Source organism: Terrapene carolina, unplaced genomic scaffold, assembly GCF_002925995.2.
Source record: "Terrapene carolina triunguis isolate 2854851 unplaced genomic scaffold, T_m_triunguis-2.0 Scaffold58, whole genome shotgun sequence".
In the NCBI taxonomy this organism is placed as follows: Eukaryota; Metazoa; Chordata; order Testudines; family Emydidae; genus Terrapene; species Terrapene triunguis.
Genome location: NW_020664409.1, coordinates 5,495,758 through 5,521,698, shown reverse-complemented (window position 1 = coordinate 5,521,698; position 25,941 = coordinate 5,495,758). Strand labels below are relative to the sequence as shown.

General features: G+C 44.7%; 1 protein-coding gene across 1 annotated transcript in view; it reads right to left on the bottom strand.

Moving 5' to 3' along the window:
- ATXN1 (ataxin 1) overlaps positions 1 to 25,941 on the bottom strand; it is a 277,443-nt gene that overhangs the window by 94,037 nt on the left and 157,465 nt on the right. The window contains exon 5 of the mRNA XM_026660308.2: positions 23,405 to 23,528. The gene's annotated coding sequence lies outside the window, so the exon portion shown is untranslated. The remainder of the gene's footprint in view (positions 1 to 23,404; positions 23,529 to 25,941) is intronic.

Here is a 25,941-nt window from a genome sequence, read left to right as displayed (position 1 = left end):
AGATGAGCGAGCTCCGCCTTGCTTGTTGATGTAAAACATGGCCGTGGTGTTGTCGGTGAGAATCAGCACGCAACGGCCCTGTAGGAAGTTGAGGAAAGCCTGGCAAGCCAGGCGCACCGCCATCAGCTCTCGGACGTTGATGTGCAGGGCTAGTTGGGACGCGGACCACAGGCCTTGGGTATGGTGCTCCCCCAGGTGAGCGCCCCAGCCTAGAGATGAAGCGTCCGTAACTAGGTGGAGGGAGGGCTGTGGGGCGTGAAAGGGCACTCCTGCACAGACCGCAGTGCGATCCGTCCACCAGGCGAGAGAGGCCAAGACCGAGGCCGGAACCGTGACCACCATGTTCAGGTCGTCTCGATGAGGATGGTAGACCGATGACACCCAAGCCTGCAGTGGGCGAAGTCGCAGTCTGGCGTGCCTGGTTACGTATGTACACGAGGCCATGTGGCCCAAAAGGACAAGGCATGTTCTTATGGTGGTAATTGGAAAGGCCCTGAGTCCTTGAATGACGCTTGAGATGGTATGAAATCGGCTGTCTGGCAGGATGGCTCGGGCACGTCTGGAGTCCAGGATTGCTCCAATGAACTCTATCCTCTGAGTTGGTACTAGAGTGGACTTCTCTCTGTTGAGTAGAATGCCCAGCTCGTGGAAAGTGTGTGTCACTATGCGGACATGAGCCTGCACTTGGTCTCTGGTGCGGCCGCGTACCAGCCAGTCGTCCAAGTACGGGAACAGCTGTATCCCTTGTCGACGAAGGAAGGCCACGACGACTGCCAGACACTTTGTGAACACCCTGGGAGCCGAGGACAAGCCGAAGGGAAGGACTGCGAATTGGTAGTGCACCCTGTTTACCACAAATCGCAGGAAACGTCTGTGGGGCGGATAAATTGCTATGTGGAAATAAGCGTCCTTCATGTCGAGGGCGGCGAACCAGTCTCCAGGATCCAGTGAAGGGATGATGGTCCCCAATGACACCATGCGGAACTTCAACTTTACTATGAATTTGTTGAGTCCGCGCAAGTCTAAGATGGGCCGTAGACCCCCTTTTGACTTGGGTATCAGGAAGTAGTGGGAGTAAAACCCCCTGCCCCTTAGCTCCGATGGAACCTCCTCTATGGCCCCCATAGCGAGGAGCCCAAAAACCTCCTGTGTAAGGAGTTGCTCGTGAGAAGGGTCCCTGAAGAGGGACGGGGAGGGGGAGTGGGAGGGGGGGGGCGCGGAAAAAAGGGGGGCGTATCCCCTCTCCACCGTGCGAAGGACCCAACGGTCCGAGGTTATACGGGACCAAGCACGGTGGAAGCGGGAGAGGCGATCCCGGAAGGGGGGAGTTGGATCCTGGGTACCGGTCGTGGTGCCGTCCTCGACCGCACCTTCAAAAGGTTTGCCTAGGCCCTGAAGGTGGTCTAGGCTGGCCCTGGTTCTGACCGGGTTGAGGGCCGGTCGACCTTCGCCTACCACCTCGACCCCGCCTCCTAGCAAAGTCCTGTCTTGGACGAGGCGGGGGAGGGTAGAACCGCTGAGGCTGGGGCCTGAAGGGTCTGCGCTGCGGCCCTGGGACATGCATCCCCAGGGAGCGCATCATTGTCCGAGAGTCTTTAAGATTTTGGAGCCTCGAGTCTGTTTTCTCCGAAAAGAGGCCCTGGCCCTCGAACGGTAGATCCTGCAGGGTCTGCTGCAGTTCAGGTGGCAAGCCTGACACCTGGAGCCAGGAGATTCGGCGCATTGCTATCCCCGACGCCAGGGTCCTAGCGGCCGAGTCCGCTATATCAAGGGACGCCTGCAGAGAGGTGCATGCCACCCGCTTGCCCTCCTCTACCAAGGCCCCGAACTCTTCCCTCGATTCCTGGGGAACCAGCTCTCTAAATTTCCCCACCGAGGACCACATATTAAATCCATAGCGGCTCAGGAGCGCCTGCTGGTTTGCTGCCCGCAGTTGCAGTCCGCCAGCCGAATAGACCTTGAGTCCGAACAAATCGAAGCGCTTAGCGTCCTTCGATTTGGGCGCAGCGGCCTGCTGGCCATGGCGCTCCCGTGCATTGACTGATGAAACCACCAGTGAGCACGATTGGGGGTGAGTGTACAAGTACTCATAATCCTTTGAGGGCACAAAGTACTTCCTCTCAACCCCTCTGGCCGTGGGCAGAATAGAGGCCGGGGTCTGCCAGATGGTGGTGGCGTTCGCCTGGATCGTACGGATCAGCGGTAATGCCACCCTAGATGGAGCATCCGCTGAAATGATCTGTACGATGGGATCATGGACCTCCGCAATCTCCTCCACCTGGAGGTCCATATTGCGAGCCATGCGGCGCAGCAGGTCCTGGTGGGCCCGGAGGTCTATGGGAGGCGGCCCAATGGCGGATGTGCCCGCTACGGCCTCATCAGGCGAGGACGAGGAGGATGCCCCCGGTGGCAAGGGGTCCAATGGTTGGTCCTGCTCCAGGTGTTCCTGGAGTTGGGCATCGCCTGCCCCCAGGTCCAGGGCCTCTGCTGGTGCGGGCGCTGGCGCCTCCACGTCCCTTGGAGGAGGGCGGGAGATGGTGGACTCTGGGGCCCTAGGCTCCGAACGGCCCGAGCGGGAGGCAGATAGCGGAGCTCCTTGTGCCTGATGGTAGGCCCAAGGAGTCCAGAAGGACCAATGCGCAGGCCCTTGCATAGGGTCGTCGGTCTCCTGCAGGTGGCAGGCCTCCACTGCCTCCGATGATCGCGACGCCGATCTCGACGGCCACGGCGGTGCCGAACCCGACGCCGTCGGTACCGGATGGTACGGTGCCGATCGGTGCCGGTCGTAAGGCGATCTGCCCCTGTGCGGTGCCGGAGAGCGGTGCCGGGATCTGGAGCGGTGCCGGTAGTCCCTCCGGTGCCGGGATCCCGACCTGGAACGGGACGACGATCTGGAGGAGACGTGGTACCGGGAGCGGCCTCTCGAGCCCGAGTGGCGCTCATACCGGTGCCGGGAGCTGCGTCTCGAGCCCGATCGGTGCCGGTCGTCTCGACGGTGCCGGGATGTTGAACGGCGCCGCGAAGAGGATCTGGGCCGCGAGTACGACCGGTGCCGAGGTGATATTCGGCGCCGGGACTCAGAGTGGCGTCGGGACCTACTCCGGGATCTGGAGCGGTGCCGAGAGACTCGTGCTGGCGACGGTGGGCGCACCAGGGCAGGTTTTCCCCTGGACTGCAGGACGTGTGGAGCCACCGGTGCCGGGAGTTGTGACGGCGCCGGCTCCGTGAGGGCGATCAAGTCTCTCGCCGTAGCGAAGGTCTCCGGGGTGGAAGGGAGACAAGGTTCCACCACCAGCCTTGGTGGTGAAACAGTCCGCACCGGACTCAACGGCCTCGGTGCCGGAGTCGACGGTGTGGCCGCCTGTCTTTGGCGGTCCAACTGCGGACGCGGCTCTACCCCCGGCACCGGGGGAGCCGGTATCTTCGCGGCAGCAACGTCCCGCGCCTTGCCGGCCTTCTTATGGCCCGGAGAAAGGGATCGGCGCCGAGGTTCTTTAGGCGGGCGCGGTGCCGACGTCGGTCGGTGCCGAGCAGTCTTTTCCGCCGCACCGGTTGGGCCCGCCGGGGCGCTGCGCACCGAAGCGCTCGGTGCCGGGACAGGGCGCGCCGAGGGAGGATCCGGACTCAGAGCCGCCTCCATCAGGAGCTGACGGAGTCTAAAGTCCCGCTCCTTTCTTGTCCTTGGCTTGAAGGCCTTGCAAATAGGGCACTTATCTGCTGGATGAGCCTCTCCAAGGCACTTCAAGCAAGAACTATGCGGGTCGCTGGTTGGCATATGCTTCCCGCAGGACGCGCACGGCTTAAAGCCAGGAGCCTTGGGCATGGGCCCGGCTGTGCGCCGGGGGGAAAAGGGGAAAAACACCCCCTAAACCCCCGATAACAATATACAACTATATATATACACTATACACTAACTAACTAACTAACTTGAACAACTATCTATATAACTAACTATAACAAGAGCAATGAGAAGCTAGGGAGTGTGGAGATCAGCTAAACCGCGCTCCACAGTTCCAACGACCATCAGGGGCGGTAAGAAGGAACTGAGGGGGCGCTGGGTCGGCTGGGGTATATATCCAGCGCCATAACGGCGCCACTCTAGGGGGCTCCACAGCCGACCCACCGGGTGTTGCTAGGGTAAAAATCTTCCGACGATCGTGCACGCGGCGCGCACACACCTAACTGGAATGGATATGAGCAAGCACTCGAAGAAGAACCGCAGATTTCAAACACTCAGGCTGTGTATCAGTGGTTCCCAAATTTTTCAGCATCACGCCCCCTTTTTAATTTTCGAGAAACCCTCCCACCCCTCACCTGTCCTGTACCATCATCCAACCCCCCCCGATACTTGTCCCCTGACCGCCCCCTCTCGGCGCCCTCCACCCCTAACCGCCCCCTCCCAGGACCCCACTCCCTATACAACTCCCCCTGCTCTCTGTCTCCTGACCACCCCCGCAGAACCTCTGCCCCATCCAACTGCTCCCTGTCCCCTGACTGCCCCCTGGGACCTCCTGCCCCTTATCCAACGCTCCCTCCCCCCACCCCCTTACCAGGCTGCTCAGAGCAGCAGGAGTGGCTTATTGGAAAGCCTGGGAGGTGGGCGGGTGCAAGCTGCACTGCCCGTGCGGTGGTGTACCTACAGGGGAGGGGGGACAGGAGGAGAGGGTCCCCCATGGAATTTCTTCATGCCACCCCCCAGTTTGGGAACCAATGCTGTATATGAATAGGGTGACCAGATAGCAACTGTGAAAAAATGGGACGGGGGTGGAGGGCAATAGGCACCTATATAAGAAAAAGTCCCAAAAAACAGGACTGTCCCTTTAAAAACAGGACATCTGGTCACCCTATATATGAAGCTGCTGAAGAGCTGCACTCAACCAGTGCATCAGCCCACCCTTTGCACTTTTGATCTCCAGGTCATGTGGCTGACTTGTGCTAGTACATCTCCACTCCAAGCAGACTTTCGGTCACTGGGGGTCTGCAACTGAAGCTGGTTACTGATTTAAAAACAATGTGGGCAGGAAATGTGACTGTAATCCCCACATCCAATGCTATAAATACAGTAACACAATTCTGAGTGGGTCTTTCACTGCAGTGATCTGTAGGAGGCTCAATCTGCAGTTCTCCAAATACTGAGCTGCATTCCTCTGCTTTATTAAGACCAATCCATGTCAGTGAACACACTGCAGATAATGTGCACTGAGCTCATGTTCTGTAAACCAGAGCCAATTGTAGTATAAAATCTGAACTGCATGTCTAATTATTCATAGTTGGCTACAAGCTATGTTTTCACCAATCTTACAGATGTTTTAAGGAGGCCTCAGGTAGATGAATAGTAATATTGTAAGTTACATCTATGTGCTTGGTAAAGTGGGCTCACTTTGGTTTCAGTACTGTAGCACAGAAGTTATACTATGGGGTTCCCCAAAAGCACAATACATTATTTATTCGGCAAGAATGACTGGTCACGTACTGAAAACCTCACAGTAAAACAAAAGAGTAAATCTACATGCTTCACAGTTTCAAAATGACAGACCAAAAATAAAGGCTGTCATTTTTTGTTCGATTTTATAATATTTTCAGTTTTTCTTTCAGAGAAGAGATAATATATATTTCAAATCATACTTAATATCTCACTCCTCTGCTTCAAACTTCCATTACACACCTACCACACCATGTGTTTTTCATTGGCATCTTTTACATAAAAATATCACGTGTGCTTCACAGTTGATTATACTGTATAGGGCCACTATTTGTGAAAGCATTCCTATTCTGGATACCATTTAAGCACAAGCTTAATTTTAAGTCAACTAAATCTATTGGGGAAAAAAAAAAGATTTAAGCATGTACTTAAGGGCTGTCCCAAACAGGGATGGACTTAAGTATGCACTTAAGTGCTTTTCTGTACCAGGGCCTATATGTCCACGCTGCTAATAGATATAGCTTGCAACATATCCCATCTGCCTAACACAGAAGCGAAGGAGGGTAGCAAAGACCACCTGTTGTGAGGGAAATGAGTTAGCTCAGGGAAACTAGAAACCTCTGGGCAGACAATGATTGTTTAATTAGAAAGAAGCTTAATACGTACAGGGCAGGTTTAAGAGATGAATCTCACAAGGAATATGAGTTAGGGAAGTTGCTCCAGATGGTGGGGCCATGTGGGACATGACTCTATTGTCTACTAAGAAAAGAAAAGAAAATTTAGTGGTTGGGGAGCAGAGAGAACAGGCAGGATGATAAAGAAATGAGGCCAAAAGGGAAGAAGGAAATTAAAGGGAGACATATAAAATGAGGATTTCAGAAATTTCAGTGGTCGCAGTACCACTTCAATCAATGAGAGGTGAAATACAAAAGGTTCAGGTGTTTGGTTCATAATATGCATCGAAAAGTCTGGGTGTCTATCCACAGTATATCCATACTTTGGTCAAAAAAATCAGGTTTGACATCTCATGAAAACAGCTTCTCATGAAACTTCCATTGCCACCTGCTTTTGGTCATTTTGGAAATACTGTAAGAATACCTGTTTTGTTGTATATCAGTATTTCTGCTTCCAGACCCAAATGAAATGTCAAAAGAACATGATAATAGCCAACAAAAAGGGAGGAATTACTTCAGATGATGTGTGAGGTATAACAAGGACTATGGGAGGAAATTTAAAGAAGTAATAATTTAGGTTGAATATGATGAAACAAGATCTATTAGGCTGTGATATGTAGTCTCAAAGGAAGTGGTGGAAACCCTTGGACTTCTGGACATTTGAAACTAGATAGGTCAAAACTCTTGAAAATACACTGTTGGGAACAATCCTATGGTGTCAGGAAAATGGACTGGCTGACTTACATTAACAGGTTTTTTGCACCTCCAACTTCAATGAATTTATGAAAGAAGGATGTACAGAAATGCACAAAAATAAAAGAAAAACAATAATAAATTAAAGGTTAATAACCAAAAGGTCTGAAACCCTCTATGCAAAGTTCAGTTTGATTCAAGTTTTGGGTTTTGAGCAAAAGTTCACATTGATTCTTAATGTATGTTTGCTCATCCATTACAACGAGCCACAGCAGGATAAACCTGAAGTAATTATTTACAAACTGACTAAGAACATAGGTTGATTTAGAAGCCAATCTACATGTATAGATTGTAAGCTCTTTGGGCCAGAAACCATAGTGAGCTGCTCACTTTTTTACACACCAGATGAAAGGATAAAGTCCTTTCACAAATATTTCCTTCCTAAAATTCAACTTGCAAATCACCTTCCTTTTGTGAAAAAAGAGCTCATGCTTAGAGCCCTGCAAATCTGTGGATATCCACTTTATATCCATATCCGTGGATATCCGCGGACCATGTTTGCGGATCACGGATTGGATGCAGATACAAATTTTGTATCCATGCAGGGCTCTATTCAAGTTTACTAGTCAGTAGCTGAATTTTATTACTGTATTACAGTCTCTCCCCAAAGTAAACTATCTTGATATTATCAGGGTTCACAGGTCAATGGAAACTTCTGAGTCAAAACTACATATATCACCAAATGCAAGACACAAACTATTGGTATCACTCAGACAGCAGCTCCCACATATCTTTTGATGCTTATTCTCTCAGCCATGAAGATTGGTTAGTCAAATTTAAATCTCTCTTTTTTTATATACAGTACTAGCTAAAAACAGCATCCAAGCGTACAATATAAACCCATGCTCTCTACAACATGAGATAATGCATTAGCCTTCCCACAATTTTATTACTACTATTATAGTGCCATCAGTGTACAAAGCAATATAAAGTAGGAGAGCTGTGCCAAACAAGTAAACAGCTTCTCTGCACCAAAAGGCGAGAACTATAAAGACACAAGCTGGTACAATACAGAACAATATAAGGCAATAATATACAGAAACGGAGTGACAGGTGGTCATCGTAATTGCAACGTGTCACAATGCAAATGGATATAAGGAGGAGAACGAGGGAACTTAATCTACATTAAGTGGAAAGCCGTGGGACGAAGACACAAAGTTAGATAGGAATAACCGAAACAAAGGGCATATTTACTGGAAGAGTGATGTTTGGGTAGCGGGGAGCAGTGGGATGTGGGACGGCAGGAGTGCTGAGGTGAAGTTGCCAGGTGAGACATGGGTGCCCTGAAGAAAAGGAGCTTGAACTTTTTGCAGAAGAAGAGGGAAGCCACTGATCCAAGAGTGACAAGAAGACATGGTCAGAGCAGCATGAAAAGAAAACGGAAGCAGCAGCAGCATTCTGAGGAATAGTGGGAGGCTGGAAAGCAAAAGGTTGTGTTAGTAAAGTGAGAAAACTTGGGCATTGACTAGTCTCTTAGCTGGTAGGAAGGAGGCAAAGAGAAGAATTTCAAAGATATTGTAGAAACCAAGAGATGTCACACTCATTTCAAGAGAGAAGACTTGTTTCTAGCGTGTACCTTTCCCTTAGATAACCAAACAATTAGTCATTGGGTTTTCTGTTGTTATTTATTATTAGTATTGTGATAGTGACGAAAGGCCCCAATAAGAGGTCAGGGAGGTCTGCACTGTGCTAGGCACTGTACACATCTCCTGACATCTGATCATAATCTGAGTATCAGATGAGACAGGATATGACAAGTGGATACAAAAAACCGACAAGGAAAGCACAAGATGGCCTCTTCAAGCTAGAGTTGGGCCTGAATCAAAACACAAATCTAAGCAACTCTGAACTTTGAGGAAGTTGGGATCTAGATCCTAACTTCGTGACTGACTTTTAGTGCATCTCAAAACCAAAAAATCAGATCCAAACACCAGCAAATTTTGGAAAGTTTGGATCCATATGCCAGCTTTTTTCTCTGCCCAACTCTATTTAAAACTCCAAGGGAAACTCCCGCAGAGACACATTGTACTTAAAAATCTGACCATGTTTTAATGCTATTTAACTAATTTTGACCAGGGTTGGAGATTTACTGTTTTTCTCTTCCCCCGCATATGAAAAAGGACTGCTTTAAATAACAATATTTAAAAAGCACTTTCCCTCATTTCTTCTTCTTTTTAATTCTATGTGCAGAAATACGTATTTATGCTTATTTGTTATAAAGGTGAATTTTAAAATTTAAAACAAAACAAGTAAGAGATCTTAAGATTTATACATGAAGCTATATGAAAGAGTACCATGGAACATGTCTCTACATCACGTATTAATAAAACATCACAAGTTAAAACTCACCATGTTTCGCCGCAACATCACATTGCAATTATTTTGCATCTCTATTCATCACAAGGGGCCAAATTCTGATGACAGTTAGATCTTTGTAGCCCCCTTTGAAGTAAATAGGGTACACAAAGGTGTAATCAAGGGCAGAATTTCAGAATTCTGCTGATTCATCTGTGTCAAGCAGCGTGGGGAGTGCTCCCAAGATGGGGGCTCCACTGACACATGCTCCAGACACATGGACTGCTCGAGACCCATATCCAGGGTCTTGAAGGGCCATATGATAGACACAAAACTAAGTTTTGCATAAGTCAATTTTCAGTTTCACCAACAGTGAAATCACACCCAGTGTGCATATCAGACCGTGAATTGGACAGAGCACTTTACCTTTTACAACATTCTGAAGTATTGAAGCAGGAGGAATAAAAAATGATAGCCCCTGGCCTGCATTATCGCTCAAGCCTTAAAATACTGACCAATCAGTAAACCATTTGAAGCTAGCCCTTTTAAGACGGTCCATGCTGCTGTAAATATGTTTATTTTGTTGAAAGGCATTTTTTGAAAAACACCTAGCATTATTTTTAAGCGTTACCTTTAGAGCTAGCCTTTGCCAACACAAGGTCAGTTATCTGCTTTCTGGTTTCTCTTTTTGATCATGGAGAAGCACTGCTCTCTCGCTTCAGCATTCCAGTCCTGACAAAGTAAATAGGCAGCCCACTGAGCCTGCACAGATCGTCTGGTAGGATCATGGCCCAAGTTTGTAACAGAGAAACTCATCTACTGTACTCAGAGTGATAAAGGGGTGGGCTCATTTTGAAGAGTGAAATAAAAGCTTTATATATAAATTGACATTTGCATCTTCACCTTGGCGATCCATTCATTCACCTATCGCTTTCTCCCAGTCACTATTTGTATTCTTAAATCCTGACTGAGGGTCAGTTTAAGACAGTGCTTTGAACAAGTTGTCCAGGTAATGCATCCTGGCAAATTCCTATCTGCCAGTTCAATGAAATCTATCATCAGCACTCAGAGGGGACATAGGTGAGATTTTACAATTAAATAGAAAAATCATCTACATACTATTTTTACTGATGTGGTTTACATAAAACAGACTTCCAGCAAATCCACTGGTGATCAAGTAAAATGTTAGCTTTTCCCCTCTCCTTCAAGACAAACTAATATTAGCTACTCCCATATGGGACTATGCAGAGCCAGCCTAGACCAAACATCCTTTCTGACAGCAAAGCATATCTCTCTAGTATAGAAGGCATTAAGTCAATGTTTATGCAATGATCTGTTAGTGAAACAAGTAAGCAGAACCAGGAATTCCAAAACTCAAGTCTCATTGGTGTTACTATTTTACATTACTATAGCACATGCCAAGTTTGGGCATTTTAAATTACGAAGCCTGTTATCACACATTACTTTATCAGTATTCCACATAACTGCTTAACTGAGTGCTCTGATAAGAATGTCTAAAATGTGTGCTATGTTTTAGAACAGCAAACTCTTCCTCTTCGAGTCCGACCCAGCCATTTCGGTTAACAAAGCGTTCTCCACTCTTTCAAAATGCTGTCCACTGACTTAAGCCATGTCTACATGGCAATAAAACTCCTCTGGCTGGCCCCCACGACGGGGGGGAAGGTTACAGAGTCTAGGCTCCAGCCTGCGCCTGAACCTCTACACTGCAATTTTATAGCCCCACAGCCTGAGCCAGCTGACACAGGCCAGACACAGGTGTTTTATTGCAGTGTATTCAGACCCTTCATGACTGCAGATCATGCACCCCATCCTGGAATGAAGCTGCAACTGCCAGTCCCAAACAATACAGCACAGCTACTTATCCATTCTAGTGCTGACATGATATCCTAAGGACTAGCCATTTTACAAGATGGTCCAAAAAGAGGCCTAAGTATCACACTATGGGCTTGATTCACCAAGCACTAATGCACCCTGCAAGTGAGAAGAATCAGGAAGTCAAGCAACCAAAATAAATTACTTGCCAAAACCAGCATACGTTCTGGGCTTTTTGTATTCACTTTTTACATTCCCAGACACATCACACACACACACTCTCTCTCTCTCTCTCTCTATCTCCCTCCCCCCCCTCCCCCGCCTTCATTCCCAACTGCACTTCTCAGGAAGGTGCCAGTCAGGGGAACAAAGCAAAAAGCAAGAGGCCATTTCCAGCACACTACTATGCTGAGCAAGAATAGTTTTTGTTTAGTTTTTGTTATTTTCATTTATTTTAAATAGACCAAAGCTGTTCAGTTATTAACTTTTGAAAACTGGCTCCAGTATGCTCAGTAACTTTCTTTTAAGTTTTATAACAAACCTATCTACTTCTTAATGCTCATGAGCACAATTAGAATTGAGAATATATTAAAAGATCAAATTATAACGATTACCCACCCCTAGGTTGTATCATGTTACCCTAAATTATCGTCAGAGTCAAAATATTAACAACTTTTATATAGCACCAATCAAAACAAAACATCTCAAATCTCTCTCAGCATTTTGTGCTAATCAGATAAAACGAACACTCCATCAGCTTCATTAGAATAGAATCTTAAGTGTAAAACAATGGGTGAAGAGATACAGTAGGTTTTTAACATAGCCTTCAGCTAGCTACGGTGCCCTATTTTGGGGTGAAGCATGGATGCGATTTCTAAATTTTCATTTTGTAAGAATCCCATTTGTGGGGGAGGTACACAGATAACGAACTAGGTTGCCCGACCCAACCTAAGCCCTTGGCCAATTTTCTGCAATTCTTGGAGGATGGCTGAAGTGGGTAGCTGAAGTGGCAATATTGCATCTAAACATACCAGGTTAGGGACGCCATTTGATTTCTGCCTTATGCACCTGATGGTGTGGGAAGGATGATAATAATGATGATTGGAAGAGTGGGATGTAAGGCTGTAAAAAAATCAAACTCCTTTAAATTTCATTCCCCTTTTCCATCAATTGTTATGGTCTGTCTGGGATTTCTTGTTCCTCACCCATCCTCTGCCCTCTTGGAACTCCAAAGCATCATGTCTAGAATCAGAGCCATAATAGAAAATCCATGTTTGTCAGCACTGACAGGATCTTACTTGGCCCAACAGTCTGTGTTGGTCTGGGGGAGGGCGTGGAAGAGGGCTGTTACAAGGTGTATGGGTGCTTGTTCAGTATCTTACCTAACACTGCGTGCCCTCACTGCAGGTCACCAGGTCTCCTGAGACTGCCTCTTGATATGCCATCTGGTAAGCCTTCAGTATCTGAGCCCTTTTACTCATTGAACTACAGTCGGAGCAAGGTGAAAGAAAATGATGGGTCAGTTCCTATGGCCTCTTCTTGAGCCAAAGAACTGCAAGAGGCTTCCAGATCAATACATGATGTTTACTGCCATGTTGTATGTGCTGAAGTTTACAACATAACAGTTTTCATTGTACGTTCTTTTGCAGAGGGTACTCTCTTATTATGTTTGTCCTGTACTTGTTTTTATTCTGTTGTACAGCATCCCAAGTGCTTTGGCAGATGAAGGGGGAGAAGGGAACACAATATTAATTGCTATAAATTTATTGTACTTTGCCAAATCAAAACACTAACCAAATGGACAAAGTGATTTGGAAGTGGGAAAGTCTATGGGTGCCTGTAGGAAAAAGAGAACTAGACCAGAATCAAAGCAATACCTGATCTAATGTAGACCAGCTGCTTCAATGAATTTAACACAAGGCACCACTGTTAGGATGGTGGACACAGTAGCTCACTCTCTTTTTGCAAACAAGATCAGGAATAGGAAGAAGACTTTCCAAGCCAAACATCTGCAGTTTGATGGGTTTCACTAATTAACTGTAATGGGAATGGAGCTTGTACCTGTATCTATGCTGCTGTCTGTCTGCCCAGGGGGGGATTAAACTTATTGTAACTTAGCTTGTAATAAAAGAAAAAAAACCAGTTAAACATGAAATGGATCTAAGAGGTGTTGCCTTAATCCTGGAATCCAAGTGCATGAGGAAGATGCACTGCTTGGCTTCAGTTCAACAGGATTTGATTTTACTTTTAACAAAGCTGCTTAAAATTCATGATCTCAAAGCAAAACAAACACACAGCCCCCATCCAACCCTCCACCCCCAAACAAATACAGAGTATAATGTGTTAGCTGCTGCAGTCCTCTCTCTGGACTACACTTCCTCCTGTTGATTACCCTCACTGAGCATCAAACTCACTTCCATCTCACACAAGCCTGGTGTTACCTCAGGTTTGTTTTTGTAAATTATTTACATAAAAAAGGCTGAAACAGGACATTGAGGAAACATGGTACATTTGCCAAAGAAACAAGCTGCTCACGGATTAAAGCTTAAAGCACAATTTTTCACTGGTGTGCCTTTCTGAGGTTTCCCCCTCATATTGTGTCTCACACATCAGCTCTGTTCGCAAATTTCCACTTACTAAGAAAGCCAGCATCCTATACTTCAGTCCAGACATACCGACTTTCCTATCAGGCCTGCCTGACATCATTTTTATTGGCCTTACTTTTTTAATTCTTCAGCAGAGTTCACTATTGAAAGATGACTGAAATCTACACTGCAGTGAAAGAAAGAGAACTACTAGTGCACCCCAGTTCAGAGTGAAGGCCAACCAGCCTGGCAGCTAATGGGTAGTCCATAAAGTCCTCTTCCATCCTCATACAAAAATAAAATTAAACAGACCTTTTTTATTGCCACTGATTGCAGTAAATTGATTTGTGGTAGTAGGAAGAGCAGCTTTATTATTTAAAGAGTAGCTTGGAGAATCCATTATAGCCAAATGAAAGACTACATCTCCTTAGGTTATGTCGATCTGTCTCTAGCTCTGACATGTCGACAGGGAAAGAAGCCAAGAGCAATCCTGGTAATTTGCTTCTTCATCATCTCTCTCTTGACCTCTGTGGCATCAGATGCGTCGGAAACATTTGTCAGTGTCCGTAACGCTGAACACCAATGCTGATTAACAACCAGAAACATGAAACTCAGTCAGAAGAAACACAGATACCACCAATTTCTCTGAGATCATCTACCATCCCTATACAACACATACAGGATGAGGCCAGCACACCTGGCAGGCTGCAAACAAATCTGTAATAGACATGAATGAGCATGTTATTCTCAATGGAATAATATTTCTACTAGCAGGACTCACTGGTCCACGATCCCTTGTAACTAGCACACCAGTGACATCAACCTCTGCTTTTGGATGCATGCCCAGCACAGAAAAGTGGAAAATTCTCTTATGAGAGAGCTTAACTTACATTCCTTTCTTGCTACAGCCTTTACAGTAGCACTGGCATGTTGCTAGGTGCTAGTAGCGTCATTATGAGTACAGGGAAATATATCACCAATAGAGCTGCACCAACACAGCAGTACTACAATCAGTCGTCTTCTTAGCGTGTGCACAATGTGCCTCGGGCGGCACGTGACCAGGATTCATCACCATGATGACAAGGATAAGATGCAGAATGGAGACAAAACTTGTACCTGAACAGCAGAGGCACCCAAGCTTTATCCAGCTAAGCACCACATGTAATTCATATAAACTGGAGCACTTTAATGCACCAGTGTTGTGTGCAGAGGCTATAGCTCAGCTCAGAGTGCTCCATCTTGATCTGAGTAGAGAGCCTCTTGGGCCAAGGCACATTGCATATTAGGACCTGGAGCCTCTACAGATCATATCACCATGAAAAATGAGAGCAAGCACAGGCTACACTGTCAAATTTCATAATCCACATTTCACTCACAAACCATACTGCAATCCCCTACACACTATAACAATTAACAAACTAACCTATCTTACTTACTTTGCTTGCTTGATCCAATGTACTATCACTGCCTGCTCTCCAGAAAGACAAGTCATGAAACAAGACGGACAGCCAAAAGCTAAAGTGACTGCCAAAAATATCTGTTTGCTCAGGCAAAACCTGTCCTCACTACAAACACAGGAGTCCTAAACTTACAGCCATTTGCTTGGAGGACAAGGAAGAAAAGGCACGAGAAAGCGAGAAACTAGAGCTTGCCATGTTGTGCCCTGCTTCCTTTGCTCTGCAGGATAAGTTTTACAATGCTGACAACCAGTAGCAACATGTAGTGGCCCCAGGCACCATACCTGCCTATCAAAGACTTGGATTTTAGCCCTGGAGAAATTATAACCTCTCAGTTCTTTGGAAGCTATATAGGCCAAGAAGAAAGCAAGGGGAAAGTAATGAGTGATCTAACTTAAAATTACTTTAATACATGGATTGCAAACTGCAAGCCATGAATACAGGCGGGGGGGGGAATCCCGTAATTTATGAGGGCAACATCACACCGCTGAATTATGAGACTCAACCAACTAGTGCTGCTGCAACAGCAAAGCCTTTCACTGAAGTGGTAGGCACTGGCAGCACTGAGTGGAAAGCGGCAGGGAGGCAGATGAGTAATTGAAAAACTGAAGAAGGAAGCACAGCAGCACAGTCTGAAAAAAGCAGAAGGGAGAAGGAAAAGTAGGAAATTGGGACTTTGGGCGGCAGCAGGCAGGAGAAAGGGAGTCTGGAGAAGCAGCAGATGAGTTTTGGGAGGCTGTGCAGACATGGATGCAAGTGTCTGGGTACTGCTGAGTCAAATGAGAGTTTGGGCTTTATGACTTCATTAGAATCTCTTGATGGAATCACCACCTCATAATTCACAACAGCCTATTTCATTTGTGTATATGTACAGTAACTGTTCTGTATTTCCGAAGTTTTCACTTTAAAACAATATTTACCAGCCCAAAGATCTGCCAAAACTAAGGCCCGGACTTACTGTTACAGATTTCTTTATGCCAAAAGAGAGCCAAACAGTTTCAACTTCCTCTCCCAACCCGCCGTTCTGAGCTGTTCTAGTCGGTCTATTGAAAGCAGGTGGTGTAAAATAAAAGCCAGGAAATAGGGCTTTCTAAATGAACATTTATTTGGTGAGAAATACTCCTGATTTTTGGCAGAGAAATGTCAGAAACCTGAAGCCCAATGTATAGCATGCTTATAGAATGCTATTTAAAGGGAAGCTGCAGCTGTCTGTAGCTCTTAATCAAGAATAAAGCCTGAGAATAAATTACTGCTGTTTCAGAGAGACATTTTTCAATTGATGGCAGTTCCTGCTCTTTACTCTATCCCTATAAATACGAAATGGCACGTACAGGGCACTTGCTTGCAAGAAGGGAAACATGCAGTTCTCTCTCTTTGTTGGTAGCCCGGTAAATTCCATCTAAAGCCCTGAAGTGGTTAGAATCCAGATGCAAAAGGAGTTGAGAAACAAGCACATTCAAAACGTTCACCAGTGTGTCAAAACTTTCCATTGACTTTTCAAGGTCTGTAGAGCTCGCCATTGTCAGAGTACACAACTGCGCATCTTTACCAACAACGCAGCAATCCAGTCTCGAGGATCAAGCTGCACTCAAAGTGCCACTGGGCAAGGCCCATTAGCATATTCCTTTCACGATTTGTTTATGCTTCAAGGTTTAACTTTCCTCTTCAGGGGGCTGCTGCCGCTCCACGAGTGGGAGGCTGAGCACACGTGAAGAAGGTGACGCTTCAGGGAAAGGGTGTGCCTGGACTGCAGTGATCCCTGCCAGCCAAATCAGGAAGTAGCACTGACATCTCCAGGAGCTGTTCACTGACAGTCCCTGTCATTGGTTAAGGTGCCAGAAAAAACAACCTACAGTGAGGAGTAAGGGAGAAGTATCGATAAGGGAGGCCCAGGGTGAAGGGAGTGGCGAAGGGTAAGGAATAGGGAAGGGAAAATATAATACTGAAAATGAAACAGAACTGGGGCTAAACTTTAGGGGGCAAGTCCTAAGATCCTTACTCAGACTGACACAGTCCTCAGGCAAATTCCCATTAAAGTCAAGCATTAAAAGGCTTGTCACAGCAAAGGACCAGGAATGTTTACTAGCCTGCCACCTGTAGTTTGCTCAAAGTAAAAGCTAAACACAGGGTATGTCTACTTGGTAATAAAACACCCCCAGCTGGCCCATGTCAACTGACTCAGGCTCACAGGCTACAGAACTGTTTAATTACGAGGTAGATGTTCAGACTCAGGCTGAAGCCTGGGCTCTGGGACCCACCCACCAGCTCAAGTCCGAACGTCTACACTGCAAGTAAACAGCATCATAGCTGGAGTCAGCTGACAGGGGCCAGCCACGGGTGTTTAACTGCAGTGTAGACAGAACCATAGAGACCAAATGAGGATGTTTAACTTATTGACACACAGATGATTTAGACATTTATTTTCCAGTTCCCAGAAACCATGCCAGAGGTTTTAGCTCAAGTGCAAAGACACACCTTTTTTGAGGCAAGTAGGGAGATTTATTTGTTGCTCTTAAGGGGAGGAGGGTATATTTTCAGGGTTTAAACAAAATACATTCTTTCAGCCCATTTGACTACTACCGGGAAAATATTAATTTAGAATTTTATGTTGGAAAACACAAGGTACCAGACACACAGCAGCAAAAAATACCCAAACTTTCCTTTGTATTATTGTACTGAATGAAATAACATTCCTGCCTAAGGGACTTTCATGATCTCTCCATTTCTCTCTGCAAAGGCTCTGTGTGGACTTAATTTGTACAAGCAAACTGTACAGAAATTTGTTTAATCCAAATGAGAGAAAAGGAGGAGAGAAAAGAAGGAAGGGAGAGAGAAAAATGATGCCAATGCAACAGTTTCTAGATAGATTCAATTGTTTATCCCAACTCCCTGAGTTTTTGCTCTGAAATGTGAATGGTAGTGAAATAATGGGATTATAAGAAACAGAAGAGCTACTGTTCAGAATGTGAACGGACAGATTGCTCTCAACACACCTCCTAACAAGAGAGCACACCACTGAAATTAACGAGGACAGAGAACAATTATATTTTGAATTAAAACATTTATGTGCTGATATTTCCTAAGAAAATTACCAATCCCTGTTTCATGTATTCTGGTCTCTTTGTCAGAAGGCAGGGAGGCTGGCTGATCGCCAAGCTGTTGTAGCTCGGTTCTCCAAGCTAAAACAAAGTGTGACCAGATACACAGTCAGGTGACTTCTAAAGTGCTTTCCATCAGTCATCAAGGGCTCCTCAAAAGCAACTGCTCCTGGATGCCCAGGTAAAAGCTGTGGCCAGGAGCACTTTCTCTTCATTTGCACCTGGAGAGAAGCACGCTACTTTTTCTTTCCAACATGGGCCTCAATATCACCACAATGTGCTCTAAGTGGCACTGCCCTGGGTATCATTCAGAAATGTAAGGTGTTGCAGAATGGAATCAGACAGAAAGCATATTACACAGAGGCTACATTCTCTGTAATGGGTGACAATTAGCTTCCAGGTGGAGTTCACATGAATGGTCTTGACCTAAAAAGCCCCAAACTCTATGAGACCTGGACCACTCCCCTCCACATGCAGTACTAGTGCATTGCAATCAGTGGAGGTGCTTGATAACGGATATACCCATATCTGCCTGAATTTGACTGAAGTGTCAAATTATGCATACACGATAATATCAACAAAGATCCCGTGGGGAACGAACCCACTGTTATCACTTTCACTTATAACCTAAACATTAAACCACGTTTCCAGTCATATTCTTTTGCCCTACACACACACATGGACACTTCCAACAACATCCTGTGGCCTGTACTCCTCGGACAGTAATTGGACTAAAACACAAAAATAAGATCTTAAGGTCATTGACATCATGTGCTACAAATACGGAATGCTGGGAATTTCCAAACTTTTGAAGAAAATCTGGACAGCTATCAGTGAAGCTGAAGTTTGGCATGTTGTACTCAAATCCACCGGATGTGGGATTTCATGTTATTTTTTATTATTTAAACATACTCAATTTCGAGAAAATCCAAGCACTCCAAATCAAATAAAAGCGACTTGCCCATTCTGGAAGAATCTGCACCTATTTTATTAACACTACTAGCATCATAAAAGACTGCTGCATGTTCTGAACAAGGTTTTTAAAGGGCAACTTATCAAACATTGGAATTCTCAACGTTTACTCTCAGATAAGAATATGGGTTATTCTTGGACCCATTAAAACAATGCACAAAACATAAAGCTATGTAAAAACATTTAAATTTGTTTCTACACACACTGCATCCTCACAACCCAGAAAACAATCAACACACACTGGAAAACCATGAACATTAGATCATTTGCAGAGTTCCCTTCAACATGTCCTCATGGAAATAGTCCCATTTATTAATGACTGCAGGAGCATAAGAACAGGAGCATAAGACCAATGCTAGCTCAGTGCCAGATGCTTCAGAGGGAAAAGAGCAGAACAAGGCAATTTCAAGTGATCCTTTCCCTGTCACCCAGTCCCAACTTCTGGCAATCAGAGGTTTAGGGATACCCAGAGCATGGGGTTGCATCCCTGACCATCTTGGCTAATAGCCGTTGATGAACCTAATTCTTTTTTGAACCAGGTTATATTTTTGGCCTTCACAACAACCTATGGCAGCAAGTTCCACAAGCTGATGGTGTGTTGTATGAAGAAGTACTTCATTGTGCTTTTTAAAAGACCTGCTGCCTATTAATTTCATCGAGTGACTCCTAGTTCCTGTGTTATGTGAAGGGGTACATAACACTTCCCTATTCACTTTCTCCTCACCGTTCATGATTTTATAGACCTCTATTATATCCCCCCTTTATTGTCTCTTTTCTAACCTGAACGAGTCCCAGTCTTTTTAATCTGTCCTCGGATGGAAGCTGTTCCATACTCCTAATAAATTTCATTGCCCTTCTCTGCATCTTTTCCAATTTTAATAGATCTTTTTTGAGACAGGGTGACAAGAACTGCATGCAGTACTCAAGGTGTGAGTGTACCATGGATTTAAATAGTGGCATTATGATATTTTCCTTTTTATTATCTAACCCTTTCCTAATGGTTTCTAACATTGTTAGCTTTTTTGACTGCCACTGCACACTGAGCAGACGTTTTCCCGAGAACCATCCACTATGACTCCAAGATTTTTGTTTTTGTTTTTTTTGAGTGGCAACAGCTAATTCAGAACCCATCATTTTGTATGTGTAGTTGGGATTATGATTTCCCATGCACGTTACTTTGAAATTCACTGTTGATCAGTGCATTTCATCTGCCATTTCGTTGCCCAGGCACCCAGTTAATGAGATCCTTTTGTAACTCTTCGCAGTCAGCTTTGGACTTAAATGTCTTGAGTAAGTTTGTACTGTCTGCAAATTTTGCCACCTCACTGTTCACCCCTATTTCCAGATGACTTATGAATATGTTGAACAGCACAAGTCCCAGTACAGATCTTTGGGGGATTTATTCCTCCCCTTTGCTTCCTATCATTTAACCAGTTACTAATCCACGAGAAGACTCTCTCTCTTATCCCATGACTGCTTACTTTGCTTAGGAGTCTTTGGTGAGGGACCTTGTCAAGGACTTTCTGAAAGTCCAAGTACACTATAATAGACTGGATCACTTTTGTCTACATGCTTGTTGACTCTATCAAGGAATTATAACAGACTGGTGAGGCATTCCCTTTACAAAAGTTGGGTTGACTCTTCCCCAGCTATCATGTTCATCTACGGTCTGATAATTCTGTTTCTTTTCTATCGTTTCAACCAATTTGTCTGGTACTGAAGTTAGTTTTGCCGGTCTGTAATTGCCGGGATTGACTCTGGAGCCTTTTTTAAAAATAGGCATTACATTAGCTACCCTCCAGTCATCTGGTACAGAGGCTGATTTAAGCAATTGGCTACACACTGCAACTAGGAGTTCTGCTATTTCATATTTGAGGCCTTCAGAACTATTGGGTGAACACCATCTGGTCCTGGTGACTTATTACTGTTTAATTTATCAATTTGGTCCAAAACCTCCTCTACTCACATCTCAATCTGTGACAGTTCCTCAGATCTGCCACCTAAAAAAATGGCTTATGTGTAGGGATCTCCCCCATATCCTCTACAGTGAAAACTGATGCAAAGAATTCATTTAGTTTCTCCGGAATGGCCTTGTCTTCCTTGAGTGGTCCTTTAGCACCTTGATCATCCAGTGGCCCCACTAACTGTTTGGCAAGCTTCCTGCTTGTGATGTACTTAATTTTTTTGCTGTAAGTTTTTGTGTCCTTAGCTAGTTGCTCTTCAAATTCTTTCTTGGCCTGCCTTACTAAACTTTTACACTTGACTTGCCACAGTTTATGCGCCTTTCAAGATTTTCTCACTAGGATTTGACTTCCAATTTTTAAAGGATGCCTTTTTGTCTTTAACCATCTCTTTTACTTTGCTGTTTAGCCATGGTGACACTGTTTGGGCCTCTTATTGTTTTATTTAATTTGGCGTATACATTTAGTTTGAGACTCTATTACGGTGTTTTTAAATAGACTTCATGCAATTTGCAGGCATTTCACCTTTGCGACTGTTCCTTTTAATTTCCGTTTAACTAGTGTCCCCATTTTTATGTAGTTCCCCTTTTTGAAGTTAAATGCTATCATGGTGGGCTTCTTTGGCATTTTCCCCTTACCGGGATGTTAAATTTAATTACATTATGGTTGCCATTACTGAATGGTTCAGCTACGTTCACCTCTTGGATCAGATCTTGTGCTCCACTTAGGGCCAAAAATCAAGAATTCCCTCTCCCTCTGTGGGTTCCAGGACTAGCTGCTCCAAGCAGCAGTCGTTTTTGGTGTCTAGAAATGTTATCTCTGCATCCCTTCCTAAGGTGACATATTCTCAATCAATATGAAGATAGTTGAAATCCCTCATTATTAATGTGTTTTCTGCCTTTGTAACCTCTCTACTCTCTCTGAGCATTTCACAATCACGGTCACTGTCCTGGTCAGGTGGTCAGCAATATAGTCCTACTGCCACTCTCTTACTGTTCAAGCATGGAATTTCTATCCATAGAGAGTCTACGGTACAGTTTGATTTATCTAGGATTTTTACTTTATTTGACTCTATGCTTTCTTTCACATATAGTGCCACTCCCCACCAGCACAACCTACTCTGTCATTTCTTTATATGTTGTACCCTAATACTACCATGGTCCCATTGATTATCCTCATTCCACTAAGTTTCCGCCACAACTATTATGTCAATATCCTCATTTAATGCCACACACTCTAGTTCATCTACCTTAGTATTTACATTTCTAGCATTTGTATACAAGCACTTGTACGTTTTATCTATATTAAGTTGCTTGCCTTCATGTGTTGTATTTAAATGGGACTCTTACGTTTGACTGTTCCTCACTAGCCTCTACTTGTGCTTTAACAACTTCTTTCCTATCCTACTTAGTAGGAAATACAGTTCCTCCGTGAATAATTCATCCCTAAGGGATGTCTCCTCCTGAATCATGTGCTCCTCCACACCCATCAGCTTAAAACATTCTCTACAAGCTTTTTAATTTTACATGCCAGCAATCTGGTTCTGCGTTAGTTGAGGTGGAGCCTATCCTTCCTATATAGGCTCCTACTTTCCCAAAAGGTTCCCCAGTTCCAAATAAATCTAAAACCCTCCTCCCGACACCACTGTCATCTACGCATTGAGACTCTGCAGTTCTCCACTGCAGGACCTTAACTGCCTAGCTATTCTTCCCCTTGAAAAGCACATGTAAACATGACTCTGATTCATGTGGATGGACATTTGTGCGATGAGGGGAGAGAAGAATTTATACAGGAGCTATTTTTAAAATCACATTAAATCTAATATAATGCCCTGCTCAAAATATTTTATTAATTCCAGTTTTCAATGTAAGTTCAGAAAGGCACCCCACATTCGTGTTCCTCTAATACGATAATGGCCAAATGATTTAAATGAAGTGTGTGTGGGTGCGTAACTCCTGAACTGAGGTCTCGGATAATGAACGTTAGCCCTTAGCAATTTTTTCTTTTTAATCTGCCAAGTAATAAACAGAATTTTACCACTGAGCTATCAAACTGCCAGCAGCGTCACTAACTGCAGCACTATAAATGACACCACTCTGAGGAAAAAGGAACCCAACATCACTCTTTAGGTGCCTTGCCTTTGCCTCAATAGCATAATTTAAAAAATGAAGTGCAATGTCTGGGCTAGTAACCTAACCCAAACTCCCTTTGATGTCAAAGGAGTTACAGATGCTCAGCAACTTACAATGTGTGCTCAACACCTCATAGGACTTGGGTCCCAACCAAATAGCAAAATATCGAAATCCATACAAAGGACATAATTACAAATGACTATACTGCAGTTGTTAACTCACATCATTCACTATGTTCTTCTACAGGGAGTCCTGGATTATCCTTTACCATAAAGATTTTTCAGAAACCGCCTGATTGTTTGCAGGTCCCCAGTGCCTTCTCTCTTTCAAATAATGTAAGAAATACCTGAAAACAAACAAACAAAAACAGGTGAGGAATAGAGAGAAAAGAACCCAGACAATTGCCTAACAAATAAATGAACAGTTGATTTCTATAGCTCACTGAACCAAATGCATTTTAATGAGCTGATGAGGAGGAGAATCCACTACAGAATGTGCAAACACTGATCCAGAATGTAAAGAGCCCCTCTTGTTACCAACAATTAAAGCACAGAACAGTTACTCCACAAACTGTATGATTCTGAAGCTAAGTCATAATTAAAAAAATTCTAGGATATTTTTATCATCATGATGAGAGGGGGAAAAAACTACTCTGGGTTTTTGTTTGGTACATATGCACAAATTAAGCCCCAATAGGATCCCCACTGGTGGATTTTTATGTTTCCGCTGAATTCTATCACTGGGACTCTGTGGAGCTGTAAGGGTCAATACCCACCAATGCTTCTGCAGGATCAGGGCCATTACTTGGAATATGTCACATGTATACATCATAATATTCCATTTGCAGCAGCAAACACACTGCACATGTTTGTTGTGCTGTGAAATTTTCCACTTGGATGTCATCCAGACCCACCCACAAAGAATAACACTCAGACACACACTATAAAGTGCCACAGTGCAGCAGCACTTAGGGAGTATTAAAACCAAACACACACACACACACACACACCCAAAGCTGTACTTCTGTCTTAATAAGTATTTTCCACACCTGAATTTTTGGATATTATTATTTTTTTCTTTTTATATGTGACCTGAGCCAGGAACATCTCTTCTTAGGCCAACTCTGACTAACTTTTCTGACCTTCTGTACCCTTGAGATGCATATCTGAGGTTTAAGAAATTGCATAAATGGGTTTGGGGAATATGAAAAACATGCCATTTTAAGTGCCAAACTAGAGTTTCACCCCCAGGTCATGCCAAATCCTTTTTCCAAGTGTAAATTATGCACAGAGAATACAAGTGGAAGATTATATGACAGACACACATCTATTTGCTAGTAGTTTCTGGTAGGCTAACAGCCATTTTGCACTTCTTAAGAAGAACAGGCAGGGCTCAAAGATTTTATCTGAGTCCAGCAAAAGCACCAGGCTGCAGTCCTAAGACGACAACGGAAAATATATTTCAGAGTGGTAGTCGTGGTAGTCTATATCAGTAAAAACAATGAGGAGTCCTTGTGGCACCTTAGAGACTAACAAATTTATTTGGGCATAAGCTTTCGTGGGGTATAACCCAGTTCATCAGATGAATGGAGTAGAAAATACAGTAAGCAGGTATAAATATACAGCACATGAAAAGATGGGAGTTGCCTTACCAAGTAGGGGGTCAGTGCTAACGAGGCCAATTCAATCAAAGTGGATGTGGCCCATTCCCAGCAGTTGACAAGAAGGTGTGAGTATCAATAGAGGGGAAATTATTTTTTGTAGTGACCCAGCCACTCCCAGTCTTTATTTAGGCCTAATTTGATGATGTCAAGTTTGCAAATTAATATGCAGCAATACTGCAGAGGCTGTGGTATGTGTTACAGACTCCCTTATCGTGTCTGTCTCTACGAAGCAAAGTGCATCTGCCTCTGAATGTTTCCAACCTTTTTTATGGTTAAAGGCTTAAGGGCTAGATGGTGCAAATTGCCTTGAGAGCATGTGGGTAGGGAAGCACAATCCCTTCCCAAATAGCAGAGTGTTCATCCTTTAGTTGGTGCAGCCTGTTCATCACCATGCACACCCAACTGTCTTCCCCCGCAGCGCTGTGCACTCATTGGAACATACAGTGGGATTGTAACTCTGAGTGGCTGTTGGTGGGGCATGCATGAGCCCAGGGAACCTCCAAGGCCTGGTCTACACTATGAGTTTAATTCAAATTTAGCAGCATTAAATCGAATTAACCCTGCACCCGTCCACACAACGAAGCCATTTCTTTCAAAATAAAGGGCTCTTAAAATCAATTTCTGTACTCCTCCCCGACGAGCGGAGTAGCGCCAAAATCGATATTGTCATTTCGAATTAAGAGTTAGTGTGGCCGCAATTCGATGGTATTGGCCTCCGGGAGCTATCCCACAGTGCACCGTTGTGACCGCTCTGGACAGCAATCTGAACTCGGATGCACTGGCCAGGTAGACAGGAAAAGCCCCGCGAACATTTGAATTTTATTTCCTGTTTGCCCAGCACAGGAGAGCACAGGTGACCACAGACAGCTCATCAGCACAGGTAACCATGCAGGCCGATAATCGAAAAAGAGCACCAGCATGGACCGTACGGGAGGTACTGGATCTGATCGCTATATGGGGAGAGGATTCAGTGCTAGAAGAACTTCGTTCGAAAAGACGAAACGCCAAAACTTTTGAAAAAATCTCCAAGGGCATGATGGAGAAAGGCCACAATAGGGACTCAGATTAGTGCCGCGTGAAAGTCAAGGAGCTCAGA